Here is a 12,149-nt window from a genome sequence, read left to right as displayed (position 1 = left end):
AAAAAAAAAAAAAAAAAAAAAAAAGTCTCGAACTTCTTCAGACCTTAAGACTCACTCTCCCAGCTGTTGCTGGGATTCTTCATGTTTCCTTGGAATAGTTCGTATTTTTCTAGGACTATTTGGGTTACTCAGAGTTCCCGTATTCATTCTTTCCTACAAACACACATAATGAAAAATGCAGACCCGTACTTTATACGGAAGCACATGCCTAATAGGAGAAACAGAACATCCAAATCTGCGAACACTTCACAACCTATTACAATTGATTTTAAGATATCTTCACATACTCTTCTTTTGTATTACAAATATCTTTCTTTTGGGTATACTTTACATTAACTTTTCTATTCTAGCATCCTGAACTCAGAGCTTTTTATAGGCTGTACTTGTTCTAATTAATTATGATTCGTATTCTCAGGTTGATGCTCAGATGGTCGCAGCATGAACTGTGGGAGTCTTCTTAAGCTTCCTTCTTGGTCCTGTCAGCATCACCCCAGGCATTCCTGAAAGCACTTTTATTTTCTGAGAGCCACGAGTTCCAGTTGACCTTGATTTTTTTTCCTATCCCAACACATGGAATCAGCTATTCTCCAAGGAGCTCTGAATCCTTTTAGTCGAGAATAGTATTAGAGTCTAAAATTTGTATGCTGTGCCATTCAAGTGCCTCTGGAAAGAAGAAATGACTCCCCTGCTAGGTCATTTTAGGGTGAGTGCTGAAAAGGTCAAGGTCAGGAGTTCAAATAGCTATTTCCAGTTTAAATCCAGCATTACTAAATCCATCTTTATTTTGTTCTAATATATAATTTTTGTATATATTTCTGCTCAACAGACCTAGTCTAGATTTTTAAGGCCCTTGTCCTCTAAGTATTATGTAATTTTATTCCTTTCTCTTCTTTAATCTTTAATGTCTTGCCATCACTTTATTGTAATCAGTTTATTGACACAAATATCTTGAGATTATCCATGCTTGTCATAAGAGAAAAGGGAAAGACACGTGAAAAAGAGCCTCGCATTTTATCTTGTAAGTGGCATCATTTTTACCAAGGCTTATGTCTTTGTTGTTTCTCTTGGAAACGCAACAGATATTTTTTTGAGTATAAGGGGGGGATGGATTTCGAGGGATCGGAGGAATATAGCTGACTTTGTACTTAGATGCTCCCTCCTCACCATTATCAGCAGGAAATAGCTCTGGTTTCTGGGGGTGGAGGTGGGACTGGGGATCCTTTTAGATGCATCTCGCAAATACCATGACTGGGCTGTTATAGCACCAGCTTGAGAACTACTGCTGTGGATCATAGACTTTGAACTTGCCAATTCCTGTTTAAAAGTTAATTATCTTAGTAGAACTGCTAACATCAACCATTATGTTCAATATATAATAAGGTAATAGGCTAAAATCTGTTTTAACCAATACCTAGCAGTTAATGTGTTTATACGTATTTAAGCATTGTGTGTTTGCACACATACACACACATACACGTTAGGCCACATTGCATCATCTAGAGGAATTGTGAGTGGGTGTGTGTGATTGGCAAGTGTGAAATTGAATTTAATATGAGATTCTCTGTCTTAAGTAAAATATTTGAAAGAACGTTGATAGCGAAAAGCTGTCTGGCTTCGGAAAAAATGGCTTATGTGTTTTGGGAGTAAGAAGTCGGAATGGTAAAATTTCATTTAAATGGCAAAACACTTTTAGAACTGCACTGAAGAATTTGGCTTTAGTGGGAAATCTTTAATTTGCCTATAACGTGAGGTACAAGTTATTCATTGCACCAAAGATAACATACTAATTAAAAGGTTCGTGTATAGTTGTCAGAGGTTAACAGTGCACACTGACAGACTTGGAATAGAAACTAATTATGTTATGTTCTCTAAAAGGAGTATTTTTACCCACGAATGTACGATACCTTATTATAGTACTGTTTTTTTCTTAGCGTGGAAAGAAGTCTATTAGATGTTCTTTATAATAAAACTGCAGTGATAAGCATTCAGACCAATGATGAGGCTATATAAATAGCTTTACTTGCAACATTAACTTCAAGCATAGTTATAGAGATAATTCCAAGTAAACATTTATTCATATTTTCAGCTTATAAGAAAGATACACAAAGTGGAACTTTCCTAAACTTTATTATCTTGGGTTGAAAGAACATCACAAGAACCAGTATTTCTGGAAATACTCTAAGGCTTCCTTTTGAATTACTTCCTCAATAACAATCATCTTTTGATTGTCAGTGTGCAAGAGATTTGGGCTTATTCACTCTTTTAGTGCATCGTAAGCCTCTTAATTGTTATATATATATATGATATATGTGTGTATATATGACTATATGTGTGAATTTAAGTTAATATATTTCACATACAAGAGTATAATTAATGAGTATGTTTCAAGAATAATAATAAAGCCATCACCTATCTGCCCAACACCCAACTCAATGGGAAGTTATCAATAACATTGAAGCCTCTTCCATGTCATTCTCAATTGCAGCTCCCTCCATCCCCACCCCCAGAGACAGTCACTTTCTTGAGTTTTACATTTATCATTCCCTTGTTTTTTCTTTATAGTTTTACCACACATCTAGTTATCTCTCAACAACATATTGTTTAATTTTGCATATTTCTAAATCAATGGAATTGATTTACTTATTTTATATTTATTTTATTTATTTATTTTATAATATATTTTATTTATTTTATAATAATTGATTATTTCTAAATCAATGGAATTATACTGTGCATCATCTAAGTTGATGCATGTGGCTGTACTTTTCTGGTATTCACTGCTGTACACTATTCCATTGTATGGATATACCATTTCTGTCAGTGGACACTTGACTTTATTACCAACATTTTGCTATTACGAACAGTATCACTGCACACATCTTGTATCTGTACCGAAGTGCAGCATACAAGAGTTTCTCCCATGTGTTTGCTTAGAAGTGGAACTCATGGGTTTTAGGGTAGGGTTTGTGCTTGACTAGATGATGTTGAACTGTTTTCCGGAGTGATTGTACTAATTTACACTCCCACCCAAGATGTTAGACGTCTCCTCCAAAACAGCTTTTGTATTGATGTCATCAGATACTTGTATGATTAATTAACTATCTAATTAAATCAAAGGGAAACTTTTCCTATATAATGGAAACTTACAGGAGTTCTGCTATGTTAGCATAATTCTTTGATTATTGTGCTTAGTCAAAAGTGCTCAGTAGTTTCGATCAAATATTAAATATGTTCAGAAACAAGCCTGAAACTCATTCATAATATTGTTATAGTTATGCAAACTCCATAGCTTAGTTGTGATAGAGTTGAGTCCTCTGATTTACTTTCACTCCTTCCTGGGCTTTCTTCTACCACCTAACATGATTGAAAGTCACTATTTTCAAGTAATATAATCTAGATACCAAAAAGAAAGGAAAAAAGATAGTATTAGCCCTAGTAAAATGTAATTAAGATCTTAGATAAACTGTACAAATGATCGAATGTATAAATCCAATCCTCAGTGTGTAACTTCTGGACTTTAGTACCAGTTCTGGATGAACTGATACTTTGGGTCACCTATGGCATTTCTTTGCTCTGTTAATATGGAAATAATTGTATACATCATTTTCTATTTTTGACATAATGTTTTCCTAAATAGTTCTTTTCTTATTTGTGGCTTCTTTTGCTTACTGAATTGTGTGCAAATAATTAAGCATAAATGTTGAAATGAAGACTTCATGACTCCTATAAGGTTCACCTTCCTAACACTTTATCACAGAAGCCCCCCGATGGAAAAGAAGGCAGAGAACTCACATTCTTCAAGGTCACTTAGCTGCCAGCAATTCTTTAAAGTCTCTTGTTTTATTTTTAACACAGTTTTTGCAATTTTTTAACGTAGTTTCTCCACATTTGCTGTAATACAAAAGTCATGACTCCTCCCTCCACCACAGTCTTTGAGTAAAATTGGTTATCTGGAAAGCTGCCAACTTCATTCTGTAACTCTGAAAACATTATTATGTATATCCTACATGTCTGCTGTGTACCCCAGTTAAATAGTGGGGTGCCACACATTTTAGCATTAAATATGAACTATGTGAATCTCCTCATCTTGAGAGCCAATGACCACTTTGTTGGAAGCCTTTGAAGAGTGTGAGGAAAATTCAGATCTCTGTGGAGGACTCTAATCACAGGTTCCAACCACTTAAATCCATTAGTCTCCATGAGGACCTCTTTGAGAACTTGACACAAACAATTCTACATTATAAATGGTAGCACTTCTTAGATGAAGTAGATTTAGAAGGACATCCTAAGGGAAGTCAGAGTTCTAAGGAGGAGAATGTTAACATGTGATTTAATCATGTTTTTGAATCTTTTAAATGATTATAAGTGGTATCTCATCATTGGAGGCCTCCACAATAATTCCATCCCCCTTACCCCCCATGAAAGTTCTCTTACCTGCACCTTGCCTTCAGTCTCTGATTACTTTATGAACCTGACCGATATGTTTGTGGTAAACAACTTATGGTAGGGGGCTGGCTACCATGACCCTGTGAGCTTCAAAAGAAAGGCCAAGAATCCACGAGACCCTTGAGTCATGCACTGTAGCCCTTTCATAATGCCTCTAATCTGTCTACCATTCAATCTGATGCATCCCTTGGTGAGTTGGGTTGAGATGAAGTCTCTGATGACTATGTGTTTTGAATTCTTACTTACGGGAGGTTGTTTACCTTCTTGTTCTTTCCTCTTTTCTCGCCTTGGACCTGGCTTCTAGCAGTTGGAGAAAATGCTCCTCTTCATCTGTTGTATTTGTTCATGTCTTTCGGTAGTTAGACCTTTGGGCACATGGGTAATGAAGCTTGAGCAGTTTGTGTGTTTCAGGCATGTGCCTGCTAAGACTTGAAACCAGAGGCACTTGGTGCGTTGTTTTTAGCGTGAGAAGAGTTTTAATTGCATTGCTCCCATAATTCTTGGATGGAGATAAAATAGACTTGGAATTTAACACTGAGACCCTTCTCCTCTGGTGATTGTAATTCTGACTGGGAGTGTCAATTCAGGGCTAAGTTAATAAAATTCATCATTGAGGTCTCAAACAGATTTAGATAAAAATTGAGATTCTCCTAGAGATTCTTAATTCTTCTTGTGATATAAAATTATTAGCTAGTTGATTGTGATTCTGACTGTTTTGCATTCTCCAGAAGGAACTTGGGGCTTATCCATGAGGCCGTTCTCTGGACGCCAAAGCAGTTGGTGATTTTGGTGGCAAAATCCAGTCATCAGCTTTATGAAAACTCAATTTAGTTACATTGTCTAGCATAATCTGTAATTATTCCTGTGCTTCCAAATTGTCAATCAGTTTGTTTAATGTTTAGTTTGGAGACCCTGGCATTCAGAATTTATTATAGCTAAAGAAAGAAGCAAACAAGTAATCCCTCTGAAAAAACTGGATTAGCCAGTTGTTGTGATTTGAATGAGAAGTTAATACATCAGAACTATTGGTGGCATAAATTAATCATTACATCTTAACTGCACTGATGACTAAAATGAGAGTAGCGAAAAGGTAAGATTCAAGGATGACTAACCAGGCTTTTTCTTTCCCATGTATTGGTCTCCTTACCTGATCTTCATTATCCTGCTTCTTTAAAAGTTTCTCTCCTTTTAATATATCACTGCTGTTCTGTCGGACTTCTTTCATCTCCACTGTCCATTTCCCTAGATCGAGTCCCTTGCTTTGCCTTTCTGTCTCTCATGCTTGATCCTCTACTTGTCCATCCCAATAGGTCTTTAAGAGGCTCCTTTATCCCAACAGTGTAACAAACAACATCCCTTCCATCCTTTGAATCTCACCTGTTGTCACGTGAGCGGGAAAGAATGTAGCCATGACTGTGCCTTCCAACCAGTGTGTGTGTGTGTGTGTGTGTGTGCGCGCGCGCATATGTGCACATGCGTGTGTGTGTGTAGCCCTGTGTACACACAGACATTTCTCATTCTCTTCATTTTAGAACATGAGCATCTTAAGGGAATACGCTGGGCCTTTTTGTCCTTTCCCAACCACAAAAATTGTTGCACAACTAGGAATCGTTGGCATATGCTGCCCTGATGTTCAATTTTGCTTAAAAAAACTACTTAATCCCTGGACTTTCAAGACCTATTATTTATTAAATATCTCATCTCACGCTGTAGTGAATATGAAAGTAGTGATTCTGTCGTAGAGAACAAATACCAGAATATGACTACTTGATTTCAAGAACAACAATGAATCAGGCTTTGGAGTGATGTGCAATCACTTATCTCACACTTTTGTCCTTGGAGTATTGTTTTGTAGTGTTGAAACTGGTTAATTTACAATATGTGTGTTGTTCCCATAAATGCATCCCTTGGTTCAAGTAATGTTGTAAAATAACAGCTCTTTTCATTTACTTTTTGTTTCTTATTCTTTGAAAGTTGGAGAGAAACAAATTATATAGAATTTGCTCTGGAAAATCTTATCAATACAGTTGAAATATTAACTATTATTTTCTGTTGCCTTTCTCTCTTGTAAAACATTAGAAGATCCAGGTTATACTTTGATTTGGAAACTAAGGTAACATTTTGCCCTCTCCTTCCCTTTCATTGGTTTCATTTGCTCGTGCATTCAATATGAGTAACTAGGTATGTTGGCATTGTGCTGGGTTTTTAATATCATTAGAGATAAGCTGGAAGAAAGTTGATAGCAACAGTTGTGATAGGGTGGGTAGAAGGAATGTGCTTTACATATATTCATTTTCTGGTCCTCACAAGGAATGACAGTATGAGGTCAGGACCGTCATCATCTCCATTTTACGGGTGAGGAAACTGACACCTTGTTATGGTAGGTCACTTGCCCAGAGTCATACAGCTGTCCTGGAACCCAACCCTGCTTGACGTCATAGCCCAAGGCTCTTTCTTCATTCTGCATTTTTATACTTTCTAAATTTCTTTAATGAGCAAACATAATTTTTATGGCGGAATGATCCCAATAAACATCAAGCTTAAAAAAATTAAATAGATACAAGTAATAATTTAAAACCAGAGGTAAGCAAACTGTGGCCTGTGGGCTGGTCACCTGCTTTTGTAAATAAAGTTTTATTGGAACACAGCCACACTCATTCATTTATGTTAAGTCTGTCTTCTGTGGCTGCTTTCACGCTCCATCAGGCAGAGCTGAGTAGTTGCAATACAGACCAGATAGCTCATAGAGCCTAAAATATTTACTATCTGGTCCTTTAAGAAAAAGTTTGCTGATCTCTGTAACATGTAAAAATGCATTGTTATTGTTATTATTCATATTAATATTATACCAGCAAGCCAATGTTATACTTAAAGCAAGAAGCAGTACTGTTTGATAATATTTTGAAATTCCCAGAAACTGAGTTACCGAGGTTCAGTCTTCATTAGGATATTATGGAATTCTTATCTTAGTCTCTCCAGAAAATTTTGTAATAATTGTGAAACACTTCCTCTGCTTTTAGTTTTGTTAAGAGTGATATTTAAGATCTCATTCTGGAATTCTTCATTTTGACTACAGCATAATCAATTTATGTGGTTGAACTTCACTACTAAAGATTACCCTTAAAAACCTCAGTGTGTTCGTTAGACGTGGCAGCCAGGATCAATAGTAATTTTCCTTCTTTGCTACTGAAAGAGTTTCTCAATCTGTCCTTTTTGTTGAGAATACGCTTCTACATTTTAACTGAAAATTATTTTCTTTTCTTGAAGACCCATTCTTGTAGGTTTGATCTGTATAATATTTACTACTGCTTATCCTGTGGGAAACTGGCCTGGCCAATATACAAGAGAAGACATTTTAGAAGTAAGAGTTAAACTTGAAGCATGAAAGAGTGTAGCTTTTTCTAGACATGTTAGATTTCCTTCCTGTTTTTTATGGCTGCAGCTTGTGTGTGTGTGTTCCTGGTACTGCACACGGGCTGGCAAACAGTAGGCGCTCAGGAAATGCTTGACTATTTGTCTTATTGTTGGGTTAGAAGGAACTTTCAGGAAAAAGTGGAGTTGCAGTGTCCCAGAAAACCATGCATTGATAAGCCACCTGGGAAGATGTGGCCACTTTACTGACAGGACTCACTGACATACCCACGTTTTGTTTGGTGGGTATTCAAATTACAGGAAACTGATATCTTCCTTCCCTTTTCTGTTGCTTCCTTCCCTCAAGTAATTGCAGGATGGTGAGACAAGTCCGTGCCACCCCAGGAAGGAAGGCAGAGGGAGCCTTAGTTGGTGGTGTGGTTGTCTCTTATAGATCATTCTAGATAAGGAAGGTTGTCAAAAGGAATTTTTTGCAGGAGTTTCCCCAGTATGGTCTCACGTAGCTCAGGGAGTGACTTTAGGATTGGAGAAGAAAATATTAGTAATTCTGTGTTTCTCATCCTTTTTAATTACAATTTTTGATATGTTTTTAAATATGCATAACATGTCAGAATGGTGGTAATTAGGTGTATACATTATAACTAAATAAACCTGCTTATGTTGCCAGTGGATGCCAGTGGTTTTAGGGAGACAGTTCAGTGACTCAAGAGTGTGGAGCCCGCTTTCTGCACCACCAGGTTGCCTTGGTCAAGGTCCTCAGTTCGTAGGATGGGTATAGTCATGGTACCTTTCTCAGAGGTTGTTGCGAGGAAGTAATGAATTAACACATGGAAAGGGCTTTGAACTGTGCCTGGTAACTTGGTAAGTAAATGAAAGGGTTAGTTATTATTGTTTATGAGAATATTTTTAGTAGAGGTGTGTAATAAAAAATAATTGGAGACTACTTAATTAGAATTTAAGGTTTCAGAATCAGACTGTACTTGGTTTGAGTCCAGGTTTTCTTGCTGTGCAATTGTGGACAAGTTACTTAACCTCTCTGAGCTTTGCCTCCTTAGCTATAAGTGGGGATAGTAATAATAAAAATACCATATTTCATTGACTGAGGCACACATTTATTCACATTTTAACATGTCTGTAGTTGGATTGTATTTTACAATCAGTGGTGTCCTAGATTTTACAAAATATGATCGTTTTTTTACCTCGTAAAGATGTGAAGGATGAATTAGATAATTAATGGGAAGTGATAAGCAGAATGCCTAACATACAGAAGGTGCTCAATAAATATTAACTGTTGTTATTAAGACACATTGGCATATGGATTCTTCTAAAAGGGAGGTGAGAAAGCAAAATGCAATGACAGTCGTTGGAAGGTTTTTAGAGATCAGCTCTTGATACCTAGTGGGAGTATAGATTTCAGCCTTCACACACTTGGAAATGCTTCTGTGGTACCCAGCTTGAGAAATGTGGCAGCATTTTAATGTTCTCCAGAAATCTTTGTGAAACATCCTGTGTGATACTATTGGTTCATGTGATCAAATGCTGATGAGGTAGTACCAGTACTGGTCAGTTAGCTGGGTATTTGTTGAATATAAGGCTGTGTCAGGAGTTACGGCCTATGCTGAGGAGCTGATATGCACGGGATGTACACGTTTTATTTACATACTCTTTGGTGTTTGTTCGTGTCGTATTGCCACCTCCTCCAATAACTGAGATGTTTAAACACAAGAAGGACACGTGCAGATACAGGGTACAATTTGACACCATGTGACTTTCTAGGCCAACTAGTGAGTTACTTATTTTAAATCTCTTAAATATAGCATACTCTCTTTTATTTGGAGAGGAAAACCATGGTCTGCAAACCCTTTTCCAGTTCTAGAATGCCCTGTCTTTGCAAAGATGGAAAACGTCTGGCCTACATTATAGTATCTATTCTTACATGGAGCCAGAGCAGAAATTCATAGTTATCACTTTGAAGCCAGTGACTTTCATGGTTAAACCAAAGATTGATGCCTCCCATGGTTTTCTGTTTGTCTCAGACATCTTATACACTCTTAGAAACTGACAGAGAACTGACTTGGAAAAAGCTTTTGTGAAGGGCCATGCATCCTTACCTCGTACCTAGGGTGATGCTAGAGTTGCTGTTCAGTGCTTCTCTGCTCACCCTCTACCTGTCTGGGCAGGTATATATTTGAGACCATAGGGAAAGCACATTTTCAGCTCGCTAGAACCACCAGTCCAGGTGTGCGCCCTGCCATACGCCAAGAGTATCCTGAGGTGGGTCTTAGATCCTTCCAGACTGCTAGAGAGGAGATTGGTTTAGAAATAAATAATCCAGCGAAGTTTACATCCTTTTAATTTGGGCTGGGGGACAGGGAGAAAAGAGGGCCTTTGCCCAAAAGCCTTCAGGCAGTTTTACTTCATCATTTTGTTTATCATGGATTTTTAGAATCACCCTGGTCTTAAAAAATTTGATTCCAGAAGTGATGGATTCTTCATCCTTTGTTTAGAATCCTCTCGTTTATGGTTTTTAATTTTTTTTTAATTTTTAAAATTTTTATTGAAGTACAGTCAATTTGCCATATCGTGTTAGTTAGTTACAGCACGGTGATTCAGTTATACATCTATTCTTTTTCAGCTTCTTTTCCCTTATAGGTTATTACAAAATATTGAGTATAGTTCTTGTGCTGTACAGTAGATCCCTTGTTGGTTATCTTATGGTTTTTGGGTTTCTTTTTTTCTTGAATCAGAAACTTTACATCAATAGTATAGGCGAACACAGCTTTAGTTAATATCATGAGTATTTGGAACACACACCATGAAGAAAAACGAAGGAATACCTTTCAAATAATTCACAAGGATGGGGTGTTGCGTGTCGTTCCCACGTAAATGCCGCCTGGCTTCCTTTGAGCAGCTCTCTGCATCGCTAAGACTGGTGTGGGAGCACCTAATTCCCTTCTTGCCTACTGGCTTTCTAATTTTTCCCCTGTGATCATAGTTATAAAACCTAATTTCCAGGGGGTCTTGTGAATCATATTAGTAGCTTTGTGTTATAATAGCAATTTTATATTGCATTGGTATTCATTTTCACTATTACGGAATAATCAAATCAGCACCTCTCTTGTTATGCTGTTGAAATAGAAAATAATGGACTGTAATGTAAAACCGCTAATGTGATGAAACTCGCTCATTGTGTTAGGGTAAGAATGTCCTCCTTTCTTGTTCCAGCTCACTTGAAACTGTGATTGAGGAAGGAAATGGAAAGCATTTCTACATCTGTGATAAGGTCCCACATATATTCTTCATTTGAATACATAATTGTCTTTTTATGGCTCAGGGAGTGCTGGTCTGCACACTCGGAGGCCTTCCTGCCACCAGGGTGATGCTCCGGCTGGCGAGCCAGAGGCTGCATGACCAGTTTTATACCGCGGCTTCCCTTTTAATCATGAGTGACATTTGATGTCTCTTTGCTTCCAGAGGAATTGTTTGCGCCCTCTTTCATGCTCATCCAGGCCTTCCTCTGGCTTAAAAAAAAAAAGGCCAACTTGAAGAACACTTTTAGGCTACATTGTTAGAAAGTACAACAAGCCCCCCAAAGGTTCTGATTTGACAGGGATGTTGGGAGGCAGGTCAAGTGACTGCCTAATGAAGATGAATGAAGAAAATTGCCAGTACCAGGATCACGCGGGGGCTTCCAGCCCAGGTTGTTGAAAGTGTGATGGAATCTCATCGCTTCATTTATCAGTGTCATATTTGGGCTAAAAGTGAGCAGTATTGTTCTCATTTCTCCCAGATGGATAGGTCAACGTTAATATTTATTGCTCTTGTAGAACATTTGTTTGATGTATTTCCATTAGCTAGGCAATAATAGAAAAGCAGTGGAGAGAAACATAAAACAGTTCCCTTCCTATTCAGTTGAGATACAGCGTACACTAATGTATAACTACGGCTTAAAGTGCCATTGATTTCCCCCCTTTTGGTTGATGACATGATTGTATATATTAGAGATTCCCATGAAAATAATGGGGAAGCGGCATGAATATAATATATATTGAGAGCAGCTGGCGGGGTATAAATTGTGTTGTCTTTTGATTTTCCTGATTTGGTCATATAATTGGTGAATTTCTCTTGGCTATATATTAAATTCTTAGCCCAATATCATATTTTAGAATTGGGAATAATGTGCAATAGATCGCATCATCCTCTGGGTTCTACGGCGAATCTCAATAAAGCTAGAATTTTCGTCACATTATAGAGCAAATTGTTTTCAGTCACTGAATAATGTTGATTTTTTCCTTTCTATCTTTGTGGGAGAAAAATACCTTGTTACACAA

The 12,149-nt window shown here is 37.3% G+C and overlaps 1 protein-coding gene across 1 annotated transcript in view; it reads left to right on the top strand.

Annotated features, from left to right (window-relative positions):
• Positions 1-12,149, top strand: part of TOX3 (TOX high mobility group box family member 3) — a 107,521-nt gene that overhangs the window by 33,828 nt on the left and 61,544 nt on the right. The gene's annotated exons all lie outside the window — the stretch shown is intronic.

Source organism: Aethalodelphis obliquidens, unplaced genomic scaffold (assembly GCF_003676395.1).
Source record: "Aethalodelphis obliquidens isolate GAN/ISIS:26980383/991018 unplaced genomic scaffold, ASM367639v1 scaffold75, whole genome shotgun sequence".
Lineage (NCBI taxonomy): Eukaryota > Metazoa > Chordata > Mammalia > Artiodactyla > Delphinidae > Aethalodelphis > Aethalodelphis obliquidens.
This window is presented reverse-complemented; position numbering and strand designations above follow the sequence as displayed.